Source organism: Schistocerca gregaria, unplaced genomic scaffold (genome assembly GCF_023897955.1).
Source record: "Schistocerca gregaria isolate iqSchGreg1 unplaced genomic scaffold, iqSchGreg1.2 ptg000337l, whole genome shotgun sequence".
NCBI classification, from domain to species: Eukaryota; Metazoa; Arthropoda; class Insecta; order Orthoptera; family Acrididae; genus Schistocerca; species Schistocerca gregaria.
In genome coordinates this window covers 92,318-111,610 of record NW_026061802.1, presented here as the reverse complement: position 1 = coordinate 111,610, position 19,293 = coordinate 92,318, and the positions used below count along the sequence as shown (strand labels likewise).

General features: G+C 52.4%; 29 non-coding genes across 29 annotated transcripts; all 29 read left to right on the top strand.

Moving 5' to 3' along the window:
* The first annotated feature begins 532 nt into the window (after positions 1 to 532).
* On the top strand, positions 533 to 605 carry Trnak-uuu (transfer RNA lysine (anticodon UUU)). Its single transcript has one exon. It is a non-coding gene; the product is annotated as a tRNA-Lys (tRNA).
* Positions 606 to 750: 145 nt separating this feature from the next.
* On the top strand, positions 751 to 832 carry Trnas-aga (transfer RNA serine (anticodon AGA)). The gene has a single exon. It is a non-coding gene; the product is annotated as a tRNA-Ser (tRNA).
* Positions 833 to 1,788: 956 nt separating this feature from the next.
* Positions 1,789 to 1,861, top strand: Trnam-cau (transfer RNA methionine (anticodon CAU)). Its single transcript has one exon. It is a non-coding gene; the product is annotated as a tRNA-Met (tRNA).
* A 670-nt stretch (positions 1,862 to 2,531) lies between these two features.
* Positions 2,532 to 2,604, top strand: Trnak-uuu (transfer RNA lysine (anticodon UUU)). Its single transcript has one exon. It is a non-coding gene; the product is annotated as a tRNA-Lys (tRNA).
* Positions 2,605 to 2,749: 145 nt separating this feature from the next.
* Positions 2,750 to 2,831, top strand: Trnas-aga (transfer RNA serine (anticodon AGA)). The gene has a single exon. It is a non-coding gene; the product is annotated as a tRNA-Ser (tRNA).
* Positions 2,832 to 3,788: 957 nt separating this feature from the next.
* On the top strand, positions 3,789 to 3,861 carry Trnam-cau (transfer RNA methionine (anticodon CAU)). The gene has a single exon. It is a non-coding gene; the product is annotated as a tRNA-Met (tRNA).
* A 670-nt stretch (positions 3,862 to 4,531) lies between these two features.
* Positions 4,532 to 4,604, top strand: Trnak-uuu (transfer RNA lysine (anticodon UUU)). Its single transcript has one exon. It is a non-coding gene; the product is annotated as a tRNA-Lys (tRNA).
* A 145-nt stretch (positions 4,605 to 4,749) lies between these two features.
* Trnas-aga (transfer RNA serine (anticodon AGA)) lies at positions 4,750 to 4,831 on the top strand. The gene has a single exon. It is a non-coding gene; the product is annotated as a tRNA-Ser (tRNA).
* A 956-nt stretch (positions 4,832 to 5,787) lies between these two features.
* Positions 5,788 to 5,860, top strand: Trnam-cau (transfer RNA methionine (anticodon CAU)). Its single transcript has one exon. It is a non-coding gene; the product is annotated as a tRNA-Met (tRNA).
* A 670-nt stretch (positions 5,861 to 6,530) lies between these two features.
* On the top strand, positions 6,531 to 6,603 carry Trnak-uuu (transfer RNA lysine (anticodon UUU)). Its single transcript has one exon. It is a non-coding gene; the product is annotated as a tRNA-Lys (tRNA).
* A 145-nt stretch (positions 6,604 to 6,748) lies between these two features.
* Trnas-aga (transfer RNA serine (anticodon AGA)) lies at positions 6,749 to 6,830 on the top strand. The gene has a single exon. It is a non-coding gene; the product is annotated as a tRNA-Ser (tRNA).
* Positions 6,831 to 7,787: 957 nt separating this feature from the next.
* Positions 7,788 to 7,860, top strand: Trnam-cau (transfer RNA methionine (anticodon CAU)). The gene has a single exon. It is a non-coding gene; the product is annotated as a tRNA-Met (tRNA).
* Positions 7,861 to 8,530: 670 nt separating this feature from the next.
* Positions 8,531 to 8,603, top strand: Trnak-uuu (transfer RNA lysine (anticodon UUU)). The gene has a single exon. It is a non-coding gene; the product is annotated as a tRNA-Lys (tRNA).
* Positions 8,604 to 8,748: 145 nt separating this feature from the next.
* Positions 8,749 to 8,830, top strand: Trnas-aga (transfer RNA serine (anticodon AGA)). Its single transcript has one exon. It is a non-coding gene; the product is annotated as a tRNA-Ser (tRNA).
* Positions 8,831 to 9,785: 955 nt separating this feature from the next.
* Positions 9,786 to 9,858, top strand: Trnam-cau (transfer RNA methionine (anticodon CAU)). The gene has a single exon. It is a non-coding gene; the product is annotated as a tRNA-Met (tRNA).
* Positions 9,859 to 10,528: 670 nt separating this feature from the next.
* On the top strand, positions 10,529 to 10,601 carry Trnak-uuu (transfer RNA lysine (anticodon UUU)). Its single transcript has one exon. It is a non-coding gene; the product is annotated as a tRNA-Lys (tRNA).
* Positions 10,602 to 10,746: 145 nt separating this feature from the next.
* On the top strand, positions 10,747 to 10,828 carry Trnas-aga (transfer RNA serine (anticodon AGA)). The gene has a single exon. It is a non-coding gene; the product is annotated as a tRNA-Ser (tRNA).
* A 957-nt stretch (positions 10,829 to 11,785) lies between these two features.
* Positions 11,786 to 11,858, top strand: Trnam-cau (transfer RNA methionine (anticodon CAU)). The gene has a single exon. It is a non-coding gene; the product is annotated as a tRNA-Met (tRNA).
* A 670-nt stretch (positions 11,859 to 12,528) lies between these two features.
* On the top strand, positions 12,529 to 12,601 carry Trnak-uuu (transfer RNA lysine (anticodon UUU)). Its single transcript has one exon. It is a non-coding gene; the product is annotated as a tRNA-Lys (tRNA).
* Positions 12,602 to 12,746: 145 nt separating this feature from the next.
* On the top strand, positions 12,747 to 12,828 carry Trnas-aga (transfer RNA serine (anticodon AGA)). Its single transcript has one exon. It is a non-coding gene; the product is annotated as a tRNA-Ser (tRNA).
* A 956-nt stretch (positions 12,829 to 13,784) lies between these two features.
* Positions 13,785 to 13,857, top strand: Trnam-cau (transfer RNA methionine (anticodon CAU)). The gene has a single exon. It is a non-coding gene; the product is annotated as a tRNA-Met (tRNA).
* A 670-nt stretch (positions 13,858 to 14,527) lies between these two features.
* Positions 14,528 to 14,600, top strand: Trnak-uuu (transfer RNA lysine (anticodon UUU)). Its single transcript has one exon. It is a non-coding gene; the product is annotated as a tRNA-Lys (tRNA).
* A 145-nt stretch (positions 14,601 to 14,745) lies between these two features.
* Trnas-aga (transfer RNA serine (anticodon AGA)) lies at positions 14,746 to 14,827 on the top strand. The gene has a single exon. It is a non-coding gene; the product is annotated as a tRNA-Ser (tRNA).
* Positions 14,828 to 15,783: 956 nt separating this feature from the next.
* On the top strand, positions 15,784 to 15,856 carry Trnam-cau (transfer RNA methionine (anticodon CAU)). The gene has a single exon. It is a non-coding gene; the product is annotated as a tRNA-Met (tRNA).
* A 670-nt stretch (positions 15,857 to 16,526) lies between these two features.
* Trnak-uuu (transfer RNA lysine (anticodon UUU)) lies at positions 16,527 to 16,599 on the top strand. The gene has a single exon. It is a non-coding gene; the product is annotated as a tRNA-Lys (tRNA).
* Positions 16,600 to 16,744: 145 nt separating this feature from the next.
* Positions 16,745 to 16,826, top strand: Trnas-aga (transfer RNA serine (anticodon AGA)). Its single transcript has one exon. It is a non-coding gene; the product is annotated as a tRNA-Ser (tRNA).
* Positions 16,827 to 17,782: 956 nt separating this feature from the next.
* Positions 17,783 to 17,855, top strand: Trnam-cau (transfer RNA methionine (anticodon CAU)). The gene has a single exon. It is a non-coding gene; the product is annotated as a tRNA-Met (tRNA).
* A 670-nt stretch (positions 17,856 to 18,525) lies between these two features.
* Positions 18,526 to 18,598, top strand: Trnak-uuu (transfer RNA lysine (anticodon UUU)). The gene has a single exon. It is a non-coding gene; the product is annotated as a tRNA-Lys (tRNA).
* Positions 18,599 to 18,743: 145 nt separating this feature from the next.
* Positions 18,744 to 18,825, top strand: Trnas-aga (transfer RNA serine (anticodon AGA)). Its single transcript has one exon. It is a non-coding gene; the product is annotated as a tRNA-Ser (tRNA).
* Positions 18,826 to 19,293: the final 468 nt, after the last annotated feature.

Genomic DNA, 19,293 nt, shown 5'->3' with positions numbered 1-19,293 from the left:
TTGATATTTCTCCTCCGTGTTACAAGCAAAATGCGATGCACACAGCAATGGACAGTCAATTTTGAACTGTGCGCCATGCCGGTCTGTAGGCGCGGATATGATCGCAAGCAGAGAACAGCACTGAGTCCAGATTCAGCACAAAATACAATAAGAGACGGAGTAAATCTCACCGCTGTAGAGCAAGTCCTGTGTGGTCTAGTGGCTAGGATACCTGGCTTTCACTCAACAGGTCCGTCTTCGATTCCCCGTACCGGAACGGAACTATTTGCGCACACAACGCTCCATGTTTTGGTCTTCGAACTGTCGTTGGTCGCCCTTCTTCCTTGGCTTCAACCGAACGCAATCGGGGAAAGCAGGCACGTGATGCAGTTACTGTCAGCACCGGAATAAAGGGAGAAGAGGCACTGGTCCGCTGTTGGGCTGCTACCAGCGTCAGTGAGTAGTCGGTGCAGTCGCCAGTAGCGCCAGAAGCCTACACACACCTTCCACTTAATCACGTTGCTTGAAACCGCTCCAACCACAACAAGCGAAAGCCCGGATAGCTCAGTCGGTAGAGCATTAGGCTTTTAACCTAAGGGTCCAGGGTTCGAGTCCCTGTCCGCGCGAAGATTTTAACGCTTCCATAATGGCTCGTCTCGTAGCGATAGTAGCCCTGTAGTAATCAGTGCACGGTTTTACGTTTCCTGTCGGCATTCTGCGCAGACGCAACCGGTCGGGTTTTTCACGATTCGAGGGGCACCTGTTGGACAAGCAGTCGTGGCCGAGTGGTTAAGGCGTCTGACTAGAAATCAGATTCCCTCTGGGAGCGTAGGTTCGAGTCCTACCGACTGCGTCGGATTTTTCTTTTCTTGTTTTGGAAGAAGAAGCAGAAAATATCGCGTTTTGGTACCTCGCCACACCTCACCTCTCACAGCCGTTTATAGTGCCTGTCCTTTAGATAAGGGCGATTTCCAAGCGTCAGCTTTCGCGTCAGCCGAGCAAAGTCGGGACAAGTCGGGACATACTACAGGATGGTGCAACGACGAAAAAAAAAAAAACCTTAATTTAACAGCAGGAGCCCACATAATGATACGGAAAAGTTAGCGCCACTTGCGGTGGCCGGGAATCGTACCCGGATCAACTGCTTGGAAGGCAACTATGCTCAACAGTACAACACCACCGCACTGCCGCTGCTCGCAACGCCGCGCTGTGTCGGCTTCCCGCCCGCCGACGGCGGCCCACGGCTATAGGAGCTGCAGGCGCATTACGAGGTAGGAGGGTGCATCCACACGCATTCGGGCAGCGCCTCCAAGCACGCTACGTCTTTGGGCAAGACTCGTCGCCGCTGACGCAAGGTTACTCACACGATAGTGATGAACGGTCGTTTTAAGGCAGTGTAGTGGGGGACTTCGCGAGTTTAGCCCCTTTTTCGACGTCGCTGGGTGGCAATCCCAGTTTCCCTGCCGACAGCTGCTTGGAAAGCACGGGTAGCTTGTCGAGCATCTGTAGTTGAGTGGTTTGTGACTCAGTAGTGCAGTAGGCAGCGCCTAAGTCTCATAATCTTAAGGTATGCCTTCACGATTCCGGTCGATGCATTATTTTGCTCTTGTGGCAACAATGCTGCCGCGCGGATTGCTCGCTTGAGATGGGTCAGCCTCAGGACCTTATAGCTGTATAGCTGCGGCTGCAGTTTAATCTAGAGAGTCGGGACCGCACGTGTAGCAAGACAACAGATTCTTCAGAAAGCGCAAACTGTCTATCTCTAATATGTGAGACTTACCGAGTTTCCTGCGAGGTCGTCTCCGGCGTGCCTCGGTAGCGCAGTAGGCAGCGCGTAAGTCTCATAATCTTAAGGTCGTGAGTTCGATCCTCACCCGGGGCATTTAATTTTCTGCACATCATGACTGCATTAAGGGCGTTGCTGTTGCTAGGAAACGAACTTAACTGTTGTCCGTTATCCACACGGAGTCCACGCCTCAGCGTCAAAATGTTTACTTCCAATTATGACGACGTAACAACTTTGATATTTCTCCTCCGTGTTACAAGCAAAATGCGATGCACACAGCAATGGACAGTCAATTTTGAACTGTGCGCCATGCCGGTCTGTAGGCGCGGATATGATCGCAAGCAGAGAACAGCACTGAGTCCAGATTCAGCACAAAATACAATAAGAGACGGAGTAAATCTCACCGCTGTAGAGCAAGTCCTGTGTGGTCTAGTGGCTAGGATACCTGGCTTTCACTCAACAGGTCCGGCTTCGATTCCCCGTACCGGAACGGAACTATTTGCGCACACAACGCTCCATGTTTTGGTCTTCGAACTGTCGTTGGTCGCCCTTCTTCCTTGGCTTCAACCGAACGCAATCGGGGAAAGCAGGCACGTGATGCAGTTACTGTCAGCACCGGAATAAAGGGAGAAGAGGCACTGGTCCGCTGTTGGGCTGCTACCAGCGTCAGTGAGTAGTCGGTGCAGTCGCCAGTAGCGCCAGAAGCCTACACACACCTTCCACTTAATCACGTTGCTTGAAACCGCTCCAACCACAACAAGCGAAAGCCCGGATAGCTCAGTCGGTAGAGCATTAGGCTTTTAACCTAAGGGTCCAGGGTTCGAGTCCCTGTCCGCGCGAAGATTTTAACGCTTCCATAATGGCTCGTCTCGTAGCGATAGTAGCCCTGTAGTAATCAGTGCACGGTTTTACGTTTCCTGTCGGCATTCTGCGCAGACGCAACCGGTCGGGTTTTTCACGATTCGAGGGGCACCTGTTAGACAAGCAGTCGTGGCCGAGTGGTTAAGGCGTCTGACTAGAAATCAGATTCCCTCTGGGAGCGTAGGTTCGAGTCCTACCGACTGCGTCGGATTTTTCTTTTCTTGTTTTGGAAGAAGAAGCAGAAAATATCGCGTTTTGGTACCTCGCCACACCTCACCTCTCACAGCCGTTTATAGTGCCTGTCCTTTAGATAAGGGCGATTTCCAAGCGTCAGCTTTCGCGTCAGCCGAGCAAAGTCGGGACAAGTCGGGACATACTACAGGATGGTGCAACGACGAAAAAAAAAAAAACCTTAATTTAACAGCAGGAGCCCACATAATGATACGGAAAAGTTAGCGCCACTTGCGGTGGCCGGGAATCGTACCCGGATCAACTGCTTGGAAGGCAACTATGCTCAACAGTACAACACCACCGCACTGCCGCTGCTCGCAACGCCGCGCTGTGTCGGCTTCCCGCCCGCCGACGGCGGCCCACGGCTATAGGAGCTGCAGGCGCATTACGAGGTAGGAGGGTGCATCCACACGCATTCGGGCAGCGCCTCCAAGCACGCTACGTCTTTGGGCAAGACTCGTCGCCGCTGACGCAAGGTTACTCACACGATAGTGATGAACGGTCGTTTTAAGGCAGTGTAGTGGGGGACTTCGCGAGTTTAGCCCCTTTTTCGACGTCGCTGGGTGGCAATCCCAGTTTCCCTGCCGACAGCTGCTTGGAAAGCACGGGTAGCTTGTCGAGCATCTGTAGTTGAGTGGTTTGTGACTCAGTAGTGCAGTAGGCAGCGCCTAAGTCTCATAATCTTAAGGTATGCCGGCACGATTCCCGGTCGATGCATTATTTTGCTCTTGTGGCAACAATGCTGCCGCGCGGATTGCTCGCTTGAGATGGGTCAGCCTCAGGACCTTATAGCTGTATAGCTGCGGCTGCAGTTTAATCTAGAGAGTCGGGACAGCACGTGTAGCAAGACAACAGATTCTTCAGAAAGCGCAAACTGTCTATCTCTAATATGTGAGACTTACCGAGTTTCCTGCGAGGTCGTCTTCGGCGTGCCTCGGTAGCGCAGTAGGCAGCGCGTAAGTCTCATAATCTTAAGGTCGTGAGTTCGATCCTCACCCGGGGCATTCAATTTTCTGCACATCATGACTGCATTAAGGGCGTTGCTGTTGCTAGGAAACGAACTTAACTGTTGTCCGTTATCCACACGGAGTCCACGCCTCAGCGTCAAAATGTTTACTTCCAATTATGACGACGTAACAACTTTGATATTTCTCCTCCGTGTTACAAGCAAAATGCGATGCACACAGCAATGGACAGTCAATTTTGAACTGTGCGCCATGCCGGTCTGTAGGCGCGGATATGATCGCAAGCAGAGAACAGCACTGAGTCCAGATTCAGCACAAAATACAATAAGAGACGGAGTAAATCTCACCGCTGTAGAGCAAGTCCTGTGTGGTCTAGTGGCTAGGATACCTGGCTTTTACTCAACAGGTCCGGCTTCGATTCCCCGTACCGGAACGGAACTATTTGCGCACACAACGCTCCATGTTTTGGTCTTCGAACTGTCGTTGGTCGCCCTTCTTCCTTGGCTTCAACCGAACGCAATCGGGGAAAGCAGGCACGTGATGCAGTTACTGTCAGCACCGGAATAAAGGGAGAAGAGGCACTGGTCCGCTGTTGGGCTGCTACCAGCGTCAGTGAGTAGTCGGTGCAGTCGCCAGTAGCGCCAGAAGCCTACACACACCTTCCACTTAATCACGTTGCTTGAAACCGCTCCAACCACAACAAGCGAAAGCCCGGATAGCTCAGTCGGTAGAGCATTAGGCTTTTAACCTAAGGGTCCAGGGTTCGAGTCCCTGTCCGCGCGAAGATTTTAACGCTTCCATAATGGCTCGTCTCGTAGCGATAGTAGCCCTGTCGTAATCAGTGCACGGTTTTACGTTTCCTGTCGGCATTCTGCGCAGACGCAACCGGTCAGGTTTTTCACGATTCGAGGGGCACCTGTTGGACAAGCAGTCGTGGCCGAGTGGTTAAGGCGTCTGACTAGAAATCAGATTCCCTCTGGGAGCGTAGGTTCGAGTCCTACCGACTGCGTCGGATTTTTCTTTTCTTGTTTTGGAAGAAGAAGCAGAAAATATCGCGTTTTGGTACCTCGCCACACCTCACCTCTCACAGCCGTTTATAGTGCCTGTCCTTTAGATAAGGGCGATTTCCAAGCGTCAGCTTTCGCGTCAGCCGAGCAAAGTCGGGACAAGTCGGGACATACTACAGGATGGTGCAACGACGAAAAAAAAAAAACCTTAATTTAACAGCAGGAGCCCACATAATGATACGGAAAAGTTAGCGCCACTTGCGGTGGCCGGGAATCGTACCCGGATCAACTGCTTGGAAGGCAACTATGCTCAACAGTACAACACCACCGCACTGCCGCTGCTCGCAACGCCGCGCTGTGTCGGCTTCCCGCCCGCCGACGGCGGCCCACGGCTATAGGAGCTGCAGGCGCATTACGAGGTAGGAGGGTGCATCCACACGCATTCGGGCAGCGCCTCCAAGCACGCTACGTCTTTGGGCAAGACTCGTCGCCGCTGACGCAAGGTTACTCACACGATAGTGATGAACGGTCGTTTTAAGGCAGTGTAGTGGGGGACTTCGCGAGTTTAGCCCCTTTTTCGACGTCGCTGGGTGGCAATCCCAGTTTCCCTGCCGACAGCTGCTTGGAAAGCACGGGTAGCTTGTCGAGCATCTGTAGTTGAGTGGTTTGTGACTCAGTAGTGCAGTAGGCAGCGCCTAAGTCTCATAATCTTAAGGTATGCCGGCACGATTCCCGGTCGATGCATTATTTTGCTCTTGTGGCAACAATGCTGCCGCGCGGATTGCTCGCTTGAGATGGGTCAGCCTCAGGACCTTATAGCTGTATAGCTGCGGCTGCAGTTTAATCTAGAGAGTCGGGACAGCACGTGTAGCAAGACAACAGATTCTTCAGAAAGCGCAAACTGTCTATCTCTAATATGTGAGACTTACCGAGTTTCCTGCGAGCTCGTCTCCTGCGTGGCTCGGTAGCGCAGTAGGCAGCGCGTAAGTCTCATAATCTTAAGGTCGTGAGTTCGATCCTCACCCGGGGCATTCAATTTTCTGCACATCATGACTGCATTAAGGGCGTTGCTGTTGCTAGGAAACGAACTTAACTGTTGTCCGTTATCCACACGGAGTCCACGCCTCAGCGTCAAAATGTTTACTTCCAATTATGACGACGTAACAACTTTGATATTTCTCCTCCGTGTTACAAGCAAAATGCGATGCACACAGCAATGGACAGTCAATTTTGAACTGTGCGCCATGCCGGTCTGTAGGCGCGGATATGATCGCAAGCAGAGAACAGCACTGAGTCCAGATTCAGCACAAAATACAATAAGAGACGGAGTAAATCTCACCGCTGTAGAGCAAGTCCTGTGTGGTCTAGTGGCTAGGATACCTGGCTTTCACTCAACAGGTCCGGCTTCGATTCCCGGTACCGGAACGGAACTATTTGCGCACACAACGCTCCATGTTTTGGTCTTCGAACTGTCGTTGGTCGCCCTTCTTCCTTGGCTTCAACCGAACGCAATCGGGGAAAGCAGGCACGTGATGCAGTTACTGTCAGCACCGGAATAAAGGGAGAAGAGGCACTGGTCCGCTGTTGGGCTGCTACCAGCGTCAGTGAGTAGTCGGTGCAGTCGCCAGTAGCGCCAGAAGCCTACACACACCTTCCACATAATCACGTTGCTTGAAACCGCTCCAACCACAACAAGCGAAAGCCCGGATAGCTCAGTCGGTAGAGCATTAGGCTTTTAACCTAAGGGTCCAGGGTTCGAGTCCCTGTCCGCGCGAAGATTTTAACGCTTCCATAATGGCTCGTCTCGTAGCGATAGTAGCCCTGTCGTAATCAGTGCACGGTTTTACGTTTCCTGTCGGCATTCTGCGCAGACGCAACCGGTCGGGTTTTTCACGATTCGAGGGGCACCTGTTGGACAAGCAGTCGTGGCCGAGTGGTTAAGGCGTCTGACTAGAAATCAGATTCCCTCTGGGAGCGTAGGTTCGAGTCCTACCGACTGCGTCGGATTTTTCTTTTCTTGTTTTGGAAGAAGAAGCAGAAAATATCGCGTTTTGGTACCTCGCCACACCTCACCTCTCACAGCCGTTTATAGTGCCTGTCCTTTAGATAAGGGCGATTTCCAAGCGTCAGCTTTCGCGTCAGCCGAGCAAAGTCGGGACAAGTCGGGACATACTACAGGATGGTGCAACGACGAAAAAAAAAAAAACCTTAATTTAACAGCAGGAGCCCACATAATGATACGGAAAAGTTAGCGCCACTTGCGGTGGCCGGGAATCGTACCCGGATCAACTGCTTGGAAGGCAACTATGCTCAACAGTACAACACCACCGCACTGCCGCTGCTCGCAACGCCGCGCTGTGTCGGCTTCCCGCCCGCCGACGGCGGCCCACGGCTATAGGAGCTGCAGGCGCATTACGAGGTAGGAGGGTGCATCCACACGCATTCGGGCAGCGCCTCCAAGCACGCTACGTCTTTGGGCAAGACTCGTCGCCGCTGACGCAAGGTTACTCACACGATAGTGATGAACGGTCGTTTTAAGGCAGTGTAGTGGGGGACTTCGCGAGTTTAGCCCCTTTTTCGACGTCGCTGGGTGGCAATCCCAGTTTCCCTGCCGACAGCTGCTTGGAAAGCACGGGTAGCTTGTCGAGCATCTGTAGTTGAGTGGTTTGTGACTCAGTAGTGCAGTAGGCAGCGCCTAAGTCTCATAATCTTAAGGTATGCCGGCACGATTCCCGGTCGATGCATTATTTTGCTCTTGTGGCAACAATGCTGCCGCGCGGATTGCTCGCTTGAGATGGGTCAGCCTCAGGACCTTATAGCTGTATAGCTGCGGCTGCAGTTTAATCTAGAGAGTCGGGACAGCACGTGTAGCAAGACAACAGATTCTTCAGAAAGCGCAAACTGTCTATCTCTAATATGTGAGACTTACCGAGTTTCCTGCGAGGTCGTCTCCGGCGTGCCTCGGTAGCGCAGTAGGCAGCGCGTAAGTCTCATAATCTTAAGGTCGTGAGTTCGATCCTCACCCGGGGCATTCAATTTTCTGCACATCATGACTGCATTAAGGGCGTTGCTGTTGCTAGGAAACGAACTTAACTGTTGTCCGTTATCCACACGGAGTCCACGCCTCAGCGTCAAAATGTTTACTTCCAATTATGACGACGTAACAACTTTGATATTTCTCCTCCGTGTTACAAGCAAAATGCGATGCACACAGCAATGGACAGTCAATTTTGAACTGTGCGCCATGCCGGTCTGTAGGCGCGGATATGATCGCAAGCAGAGAACAGCACTGAGTCCAGATTCAGCACAAAATACAATAAGAGACGGAGTAAATCTCACCGCTGTAGAGCAAGTCCTGTGTGGTCTAGTGGCTAGGATACCTGGCTTTTACTCAACAGGTCCGGCTTCGATTCCCCGTACCGGAACGGAACTATTTGCGCACACAACGCTCCATGTTTTGGTCTTCGAACTGTCGTTGGTCGCCCTTCTTCCTTGGCTTCAACCGAACGCAATCGGGGAAAGCAGGCACGTGATGCAGTTACTGTCAGCACCGGAATAAAGGGAGAAGAGGCACTGGTCCGCTGTTGGGCTGCTACCAGCGTCAGTGAGTAGTCGGTGCAGTCGCCAGTAGCGCCAGAAGCCTACACACACCTTCCACTTAATCACGTTGCTTGAAACCGCTCCAACCACAACAAGCGAAAGCCCGGATAGCTCAGTCGGTAGAGCATTAGGCTTTTAACCTAAGGGTCCAGGGTTCGAGTCCCTGTCCGCGCGAAGATTTTAACGCTTCCATAATGGCTCGTCTCGTAGCGATAGTAGCCCTGTCGTAATCAGTGCACGGTTTTACGTTTCCTGTCGGCATTCTGCGCAGACGCAACCGGTCAGGTTTTTCACGATTCGAGGGGCACCTGTTGGACAAGCAGTCGTGGCCGAGTGGTTAAGGCGTCTGACTAGAAATCAGATTCCCTCTGGGAGCGTAGGTTCGAGTCCTACCGACTGCGTCGGATTTTTCTTTTCTTGTTTTGGAAGAAGAAGCAGAAAATATCGCGTTTTGGTACCTCGCCACACCTCACCTCTCACAGCCGTTTATAGTGCCTGTCCTTTAGATAAGGGCGATTTCCAAGCGTCAGCTTTCGCGTCAGCCGAGCAAAGTCGGGACAAGTCGGGACATACTACAGGATGGTGCAACGACGAAAAAAAAAAACCTTAATTTAACAGCAGGAGCCCACATAATGATACGGAAAAGTTAGCGCCACTTGCGGTGGCCGGGAATCGTACCCGGATCAACTGCTTGGAAGGCAACTATGCTCAACAGTACAACACCACCGCACTGCCGCTGCTCGCAACGCCGCGCTGTGTCGGCTTCCCGCCCGCCGACGGCGGCCCACGGCTATAGGAGCTGCAGGCGCATTACGAGGTAGGAGGGTGCATCCACACGCATTCGGGCAGCGCCTCCAAGCACGCTACGTCTTTGGGCAAGACTCGTCGCCGCTGACGCAAGGTTACTCACACGATAGTGATGAACGGTCGTTTTAAGGCAGTGTAGTGGGGGACTTCGCGAGTTTAGCCCCTTTTTCGACGTCGCTGGGTGGCAATCCCAGTTTCCCTGCCGACAGCTGCTTGGAAAGCACGGGTAGCTTGTCGAGCATCTGTAGTTGAGTGGTTTGTGACTCAGTAGTGCAGTAGGCAGCGCCTAAGTCTCATAATCTTAAGGTATGCCGGCACGATTCCCGGTCGATGCATTATTTTGCTCTTGTGGCAACAATGCTGCCGCGCGGATTGCTCGCTTGAGATGGGTCAGCCTCAGGACCTTATAGCTGTATAGCTGCGGCTGCAGTTTAATCTAGAGAGTCGGGACAGCACGTGTAGCAAGACAACAGATTCTTCAGAAAGCGCAAACTGTCTATCTCTAATATGTGAGACTTACCGAGTTTCCTGCGAGCTCGTCTCCTGCGTGGCTCGGTAGCGCAGTAGGCAGCGCGTAAGTCTCATAATCTTAAGGTCGTGAGTTCGATCCTCACCCGGGGCATTCAATTTTCTGCACATCATGACTGCATTAAGGGCGTTGCTGTTGCTAGGAAACGAACTTAACTGTTGTCCGTTATCCACACGGAGTCCACGCCTCAGCGTCAAAATGTTTACTTCCAATTATGACGACGTAACAACTTTGATATTTCTCCTCCGTGTTACAAGCAAAATGCGATGCACACAGCAATGGACAGTCAATTTTGAACTGTGCGCCATGCCGGTCTGTAGGCGCGGATATGATCGCAAGCAGAGAACAGCACTGAGTCCAGATTCAGCACAAAATACAATAAGAGACGGAGTAAATCTCACCGCTGTAGAGCAAGTCCTGTGTGGTCTAGTGGCTAGGATACCTGGCTTTCACTCAACAGGTCCGGCTTCGATTCCCGGTACCGGAACGGAACTATTTGCGCACACAACGCTCCATGTTTTGGTCTTCGAACTGTCGTTGGTCGCCCTTCTTCCTTGGCTTCAACCGAACGCAATCGGGGAAAGCAGGCACGTGATGCAGTTACTGTCAGCACCGGAATAAAGGGAGAAGAGGCACTGGTCCGCTGTTGGGCTGCTACCAGCGTCAGTGAGTAGTCGGTGCAGTCGCCAGTAGCGCCAGAAGCCTACACACACCTTCCACATAATCACGTTGCTTGAAACCGCTCCAACCACAACAAGCGAAAGCCCGGATAGCTCAGTCGGTAGAGCATTAGGCTTTTAACCTAAGGGTCCAGGGTTCGAGTCCCTGTCCGCGCGAAGATTTTAACGCTTCCATAATGGCTCGTCTCGTAGCGATAGTAGCCCTGTCGTAATCAGTGCACGGTTTTACGTTTCCTGTCGGCATTCTGCGCAGACGCAACCGGTCGGGTTTTTCACGATTCGAGGGGCACCTGTTGGACAAGCAGTCGTGGCCGAGTGGTTAAGGCGTCTGACTAGAAATCAGATTCCCTCTGGGAGCGTAGGTTCGAGTCCTACCGACTGCGTCGGATTTTTCTTTTCTTGTTTTGGAAGAAGAAGCAGAAAATATCGCGTTTTGGTACCTCGCCACACCTCACCTCTCACAGCCGTTTATAGTGCCTGTCCTTTAGATAAGGGCGATTTCCAAGCGTCAGCTTTCGCGTCAGCCGAGCAAAGTCGGGACAAGTCGGGACATACTACAGGATGGTGCAACGACGAAAAAAAAAAAAACCTTAATTTAACAGCAGGAGCCCACATAATGATACGGAAAAGTTAGCGCCACTTGCGGTGGCCGGGAATCGTACCCGGATCAACTGCTTGGAAGGCAACTATGCTCAACAGTACAACACCACCGCACTGCCGCTGCTCGCAACGCCGCGCTGTGTCGGCTTCCCGCCCGCCGACGGCGGCCCACGGCTATAGGAGCTGCAGGCGCATTACGAGGTAGGAGGGTGCATCCACACGCATTCGGGCAGCGCCTCCAAGCACGCTACGTCTTTGGGCAAGACTCGTCGCCGCTGACGCAAGGTTACTCACACGATAGTGATGAACGGTCGTTTTAAGGCAGTGTAGTGGGGGACTTCGCGAGTTTAGCCCCTTTTTCGACGTCGCTGGGTGGCAATCCCAGTTTCCCTGCCGACAGCTGCTTGGAAAGCACGGGTAGCTTGTCGAGCATCTGTAGTTGAGTGGTTTGTGACTCAGTAGTGCAGTAGGCAGCGCCTAAGTCTCATAATCTTAAGGTATGCCGGCACGATTCCCGGTCGATGCATTATTTTGCTCTTGTGGCAACAATGCTGCCGCGCGGATTGCTCGCTTGAGATGGGTCAGCCTCAGGACCTTATAGCTGTATAGCTGCGGCTGCAGTTTAATCTAGAGAGTCGGGACAGCACGTGTAGCAAGACAACAGATTCTTCAGAAAGCGCAAACTGTCTATCTCTAATATGTGAGACTTACCGAGTTTCCTGCGAGCTCGTCTCCGGCGTGGCTCGGTAGCGCAGTAGGCAGCGCGTAAGTCTCATAATCTTAAGGTCGTGAGTTCGATCCTCACCCGGGGCATTCAATTTTCTGCACATCATGACTGCATTAAGGGCGTTGCTGTTGCTAGGAAACGAACTTAACTGTTGTCCGTTATCCACACGGAGTCCACGCCTCAGCGTCAAAATGTTTACTTCCAATTATGACGACGTAACAACTTTGATATTTCTCCTCCGTGTTACAAGCAAAATGCGATGCACACAGCAATGGACAGTCAATTTTGAACTGTGCGCCATGCCGGTCTGTAGGCGCGGATATGATCGCAAGCAGAGAACAGCACTGAGTCCAGATTCAGCACAAAATACAATAAGAGACGGAGTAAATCTCACCGCTGTAGAGCAAGTCCTGTGTGGTCTAGTGGCTAGGATACCTGGCTTTCACTCAACAGGTCCGGCTTCGATTCCCGGTACCGGAACGGAACTATTTGCGCACACAACGCTCCATGTTTTGGTCTTCGAACTGTCGTTGGTCGCCCTTCTTCCTTGGCTTCAACCGAACGCAATCGGGGAAAGCAGGCACGTGATGCAGTTACTGTCAGCACCGGAATAAAGGGAGAAGAGGCACTGGTCCGCTGTTGGGCTGCTACCAGCGTCAGTGAGTAGTCGGTGCAGTCGCCAGTAGCGCCAGAAGCCTACACACACCTTCCACTTAATCACGTTGCTTGAAACCGCTCCAACCACAACAAGCGAAAGCCCGGATAGCTCAGTCGGTAGAGCATTAGGCTTTTAACCTAAGGGTCCAGGGTTCGAGTCCCTGTCCGCGCGAAGATTTTAACGCTTCCATAATGGCTCGTCTCGTAGCGATAGTAGCCCTGTCGTAATCAGTGCACGGTTTTACGTTTCCTGTCGGCATTCTGCGCAGACGCAACCGGTCGGGTTTTTCACGATTCGAGGGGCACCTGTTGGACAAGCAGTCGTGGCCGAGTGGTTAAGGCGTCTGACTAGAAATCAGATTCCCTCTGGGAGCGTAGGTTCGAGTCCTACCGACTGCGTCGGATTTTTCTTTTCTTGTTTTGGAAGAAGAAGCAGAAAATATCGCGTTTTGGTACCTCGCCACACCTCACCTCTCACAGCCGTTTATAGTGCCTGTCCTTTAGATAAGGGCGATTTCCAAGCGTCAGCTTTCGCGTCAGCCGAGCAAAGTCGGGACAAGTCGGGACATACTACAGGATGGTGCAACGACGAAAAAAAAAAAACCTTAATTTAACAGCAGGAGCCCACATAATGATACGGAAAAGTTAGCGCCACTTGCGGTGGCCGGGAATCGTACCCGGATCAACTGCTTGGAAGGCAACTATGCTCAACAGTACAACACCACCGCACTGCCGCTGCTCGCAACGCCGCGCTGTGTCGGCTTCCCGCCCGCCGACGGCGGCCCACGGCTATAGGAGCTGCAGGCGCATTACGAGGTAGGAGGGTGCATCCACACGCATTCGGGCAGCGCCTCCAAGCACGCTACGTCTTTGGGCAAGACTCGTCGCCGCTGACGCAAGGTTACTCACACGATAGTGATGAACGGTCGTTTTAAGGCAGTGTAGTGGGGGACTTCGCGAGTTTAGCCCCTTTTTCGACGTCGCTGGGTGGCAATCCCAGTTTCCCTGCCGACAGCTGCTTGGAAAGCACGGGTAGCTTGTCGAGCATCTGTAGTTGAGTGGTTTGTGACTCAGTAGTGCAGTAGGCAGCGCCTAAGTCTCATAATCTTAAGGTATGCCGGCACGATTCCCGGTCGATGCATTATTTTGCTCTTGTGGCAACAATGCTGCCGCGCGGATTGCTCGCTTGAGATGGGTCAGCCTCAGGACCTTATAGCTGTATAGCTGCGGCTGCAGTTTAATCTAGAGAGTCGGGACAGCACGTGTAGCAAGACAACAGATTCTTCAGAAAGCGCAAACTGTCTATCTCTAATATGTGAGACTTACCGAGTTTCCTGCGAGGTCGTCTCCGGCGTGCCTCGGTAGCGCAGTAGGCAGCGCGTAAGTCTCATAATCTTAAGGTCGTGAGTTCGATCCTCACCCGGGGCATTCAATTTTCTGCACATCATGACTGCATTAAGGGCGTTGCTGTTGCTAGGAAACGAACTTAACTGTTGTCCGTTATCCACACGGAGTCCACGCCTCAGCGTCAAAATGTTTACTTCCAATTATGACGACGTAACAACTTTGATATTTCTCCTCCGTGTTACAAGCAAAATGCGATGCACACAGCAATGGACAGTCAATTTTGAACTGTGCGCCATGCCGGTCTGTAGGCGCGGATATGATCGCAAGCAGAGAACAGCACTGAGTCCAGATTCAGCACAAAATACAATAAGAGACGGAGTAAATCTCACCGCTGTAGAGCAAGTCCTGTGTGGTCTAGTGGCTAGGATACCTGGCTTTCACTCAACAGGTCCGGCTTCGATTCCCGGTACCGGAACGGAACTATTTGCGCACACAACGCTCCATGTTTTGGTCTTCGAACTGTCGTTGGTCGCCCTTCTTCCTTGGCTTCAACCGAACGCAATCGGGGAAAGCAGGCACGTGATGCAGTTACTGTCAGCACCGGAATAAAGGGAGAAGAGGCACTGGTCCGCTGTTGGGCTGCTACCAGCGTCAGTGAGTAGTCGGTGCAGTCGCCAGTAGCGCCAGAAGCCTACACACACCTTCCACTTAATCACGTTGCTTGAAACCGCTCCAACCACAACAAGCGAAAGCCCGGATAGCTCAGTCGGTAGAGCATTAGGCTTTTAACCTAAGGGTCCAGGGTTCGAGTCCCTGTCCGCGCGAAGATTTTAACGCTTCCATAATGGCTCGTCTCGTAGCGATAGTAGCCCTGTCGTAATCAGTGCACGGTTTTACGTTTCCTGTCGGCATTCTGCGCAGACGCAACCGGTCGGGTTTTTCACGATTCGAGGGGCACCTGTTGGACAAGCAGTCGTGGCCGAGTGGTTAAGGCGTCTGACTAGAAATCAGATTCCCTCTGGGAGCGTAGGTTCGAGTCCTACCGACTGCGTCCGATTTTTCTTTTCTTGTTTTGGAAGAAGAAGCAGAAAATATCGCGTTTTGGTACCTCGCCACACCCCACCTCTCACAGCCGTCTATAGTGCCTGTCCTTTAGATAAGGGCGATTTCCAAGCGTCAGCTTTCGCGTCAGCCGAGCAAAGTCGGGACAAGTCGGGACATACTACAGGATGGGTTAACGACGAAAAAAAAAAAACCTTAATTTAACAGCAGGAGCCCACATAATGATACGGAAAATTTAGCGCCACTTGCGGTGGCCGGGAATCGTACCCGGATCAACTGCTTGGAAGGCAACTATGCTCAACAGTACAACACCACCGCACTGCCGCTGCTCGCAACGCCGCGCTGTGTCGGCTTCCCGCCCGCCGACGGCGGCCCACGGCTATAGGAGCTGCAGGCGCATTACGAGGTAGGAGGGTGCATCCACACGCATTCGGGCAGCGCCTCCAAGCACGCTACGTCTTTGGGCAAGACTCGTCGCCGCTGACGCAACGTTACTCACACGATAGTGATGAACGGTCGTTTTAAGGCAGTGTAGTGGGGGACTTCGCGAGTTTAGCCCCTTTTTCGACGTCGCTGGGTGGCAATCCCAGTTTCCCTGCCGACAGCTGCTTGGAAAGCACGGGTAGCTTGTCGAGCATCTGTAGTTGAGTGGTTTGTGACTCAGTAGTGCAGTAGGCAGCGCCTAAGTCTCATAATCTTAAGGTATGCCGGCACGATTCCCGGTCGATGCATTATTTTGCTCTTGTGGCAACAATGCTGCCGCGCGGATTGCTCGCTTGAGATGGGTCAGCCTCAGGACCTTATAGCTGTATAGCTGCGGCTGCAGTTTAATCTAGAGAGTCGGGACAGCACGTGTAGCAAGACAACAGATTCTTCAGAAAGCGCAAACTGTCTATCTCTAATATGTGAGACTTACCGAGTTTCCTGCGAGGTCGTCTCCGGCGTGCCTCGGTAGCGCAGTAGGCAGCGCGTAAGTCTCATAATCTTAAGGTCGTGAGTTCGATCCTCACCCGGGGCATTCAATTTTCTGCACATCATGACTGCATTAAGGGCGTTGCTGTTGCTAGGAAACGAACTTAACTGTTGTCCGTTATCCACACGGAGTCCACGCCTCAGCGTCAAAATGTTTACTTCCAATTATGACGACGTAACAACTTTGATATTTCTCCTCCGTGTTACAAGCAAAATGCGATGCACACAGCAATGGACAGTCAATTTTGAACTGTGCGCCATGCCGGTCTGTAGGCGCGGATATGATCGCAAGCAGAGAACAGCACTGAGTCCAGATTCAGCACAAAATACAATAAGAGACGGAGTAAATCTCACCGCTGTAGAGCAAGTCCTGTGTGGTCTAGTGGCTAGGATACCTGGCTTTCACTCAACAGGTCCGGCTTCGATTCCCCGTACCGGAACGGAACTATTTGCGCACACAACGCTCCATGTTTTGGTCTTCGAACTGTCGTTGGTCGCCCTTCTTCCTTGGTTTCAACCGAACGCAATCGGGGAAAGCAGGCACGTGATGCAGTTACTGTCAGCACCGGAATAAAGGGAGAAGAGGCACTGGTCCGCTGTTGGGCTGCTACCAGCGTCAGTGAGTAGTCGGTGCAGTCGCCAGTAGCGCCAGAAGCCTACACACACCTTCCACTTAATCACGTTGCTTGAAACCGCTCCAACCACAACAAGCGAAAGCCCGGATAGCTCAGTCGGTAGAGCATTAGGCTTTTAACCTAAGGGTCCAGGGTTCGAGTCCCTGTCCGGGCGAAGATTTTAACGCTTCCATAATGGCTCGTCTCGTAGCGATAGTAGCCCTGTCGTAATCAGTGCACGGTTTTACGTTTCCTGTCGGCATTCTGCGCAGACGCAACCGGTCGGGTTTTTCACGATTCGAGGGGCACCTGTTGGACAAGCAGTCGTGGCCGAGTGGTTAAGGCGTCTGACTAGAAATCAGATTCCCTCTGGGAGCGTAGGTTCGAGTCCTACCGACTGCGTCCGATTTTTCTTTTCTTGTTTTGGAAGAAGAAGCAGAAAATATCGCGTTTTGGTACCTCGCCACACCTCACCTCTCACAGCCGTCTATAGTGCCTGTCCTTTAGATAAGGGCGATTTCCAAGCGTCAGCTTTCGCGTCAGCCGAGCAAAGTCGGGACAAGTCGGGACATACTACAGGATGGGTTAACGACGAAAAAAAAAAAACCTTAATTTAACAGCAGGAGCCCACATAATGATACGGAAAATTTAGCGCCACTTGCGGTGGCCGGGAATCGTACCCGGATCAACTGCTTGGAAGGCAACTATGCTCAACAGTACAACACCACCGCACTGCCGCTGCTCGCAACGCCGCGCTGTGTCGGCTTCCCGCCCGCCGACGGCGGCCCACGGCTATAGGAGCTGCAGGCGCATTACGAGGTAGGAGGGTGCATCCACACGCATTCGGGCAGCGCCTCCAAGCACGCTACGTCTTTGGGCAAGACTCGTCGCCGCTGACGCAAGGTTACTCACACGATAGTGATGAACGGTCGTTTTAAGGCAGTGTAGTGGGGGACTTCGCGAGTTTAGCCCCTTTTTCGACGTCGCTGGGTGGCAATCCCAGTTTCCCTGCCGACAGCTGCTTGGAAAGCACGGGTAGCTTGTCGAGCATCTGTAGTTGAGTGGTTTGTGACTCAGTAGTGCAGTAGGCAGCGCCTAAGTCTCATAATCTTAAGGTATGCCGGCACGATTCCCGGTCGATGCATTATTTTGCTCTTGTGGCAACAATGCTGCCGCGCGGATTGCTCGCTTGAGATGGGTCAGCCTCAGGACCTTATAGCTGTATAGCTGCGGCTGCAGTTTAATCTAGAGAGTCGGGACAGCACGTGTAGCAAGACAACAGATTCTTCAGAAAGCGCAAACTGTCTATCTCTAATATGTGAGACTTACCGAGTTTCCTGCGAGGTCGTCTCCGGCGTGCCTCGGTAGCGCAGTAGGCAGCGCGTAAGTCTCATAATCTTAAGGTCGTGAGTTCGATCCTCACCCGGGGCATTCAATTTTCTGCACATCATGACTGCATTAAGGGCGTTGCTGTTGCTAGGAAACGAACTTAACTGTTGTCCGTTATCCACACGGAGTCCACGCCTCAGCGTCAAAATGTTTACTTCCAATTATGACGACGTAACAACTTTGATATTTCTCCTCCGTGTTACAAGCAAAATGCGATGCACACAGCAATGGACAGTCAATTTTGAACTGTGCGCCATGCCGGTCTGTAGGCGCGGATATGATCGCAAGCAGAGAACAGCACTGAGTCCAGATTCAGCACAAAATACAATAAGAGACGGAGTAAATCTCACCGCTGTAGAGCAAGTCCTGTGTGGTCTAGTGGCTAGGATACCTGGCTTTCACTCAACAGGTCCGGCTTCGATTCCCCGTACCGGAACGGAACTATTTGCGCACACAACGCTCCATGTTTTGGTCTTCGAACTGTCGTTGGTCGCCCTTCTTCCTTGGCTTCAACCGAACGCAATCGGGGAAAGCAGGCACGTGATGCAGTTACTGTCAGCACCGGAATAAAGGGAGAAGAGGCACTGGTCCGCTGTTGGGCTGCTACCAGCGTCAGTGAGTAGTCGGTGCAGTCGCCAGTAGCGCCAGAAGCCTACACACACTTTCCACTTAATCACGTTGCTTGAAACCGCTTCAACCACAACAAGCGAAAGCCCGGATAGCTCAGTCGGTAGAGCATTAGGCTTTTAACCTAAGGGTCCAGGGTTCGAGTCCCTGTCCGCGCGAAGATTTTAACGCTTCCATAATGGCTCGTCTCGTAGCGATAGTAGCCCTGTCGTAATCAGTGCACGGTTTTACGTTTCCTGTCGGCATTCTGCGCAGACGCAACCGGTCGGGTTTTTCACGATTCGAGGGGCACCTGTTGGACAAGCAGTCGTGGCCGAGTGGTTAAGGCGTCTGACTAGAAAACAGATTCCCTCTGGGAGCGTAGGTTCGAGTCCTACCGACTGCGTCGGATTTTTCTTTTCTTGTTTTGGAAGAAGAAGCAGAAAATAACTCGTTTTGGTACCTCGCCACACCTCACCTCTCACAGCCGTTTATAGTGCCTGTCCTTTAGATAAGGGCGATTTCCAAGCGTCAGCTTTCGCGTCAGCCGAGCAAAGTCGGGACAAGTCGGGACATACTACAGGATGGTGCAACGACGAAAAAAAAAAAACCTTAATTTAACAGCAGGAGCCCACATAATGATACGGAAAAGTTAGCGCCACTTGCGGTGGCCGGGAATCGTACCCGGATCAACTGCTTGGAAGGCAACTATGCTCAACAGTACAACACCACCGCACTGCCGCTGCTCGCAACGCCGCGCTGTGTCGGCTTCCCGCCCGCCGACGGCGGCCCACGGCTATAGGAGCTGCAGGCGCATTACGAGGTAGGAGGGTGCATCCACACGCATTCGGGCAGCGCCTCCAAGCACGCTACG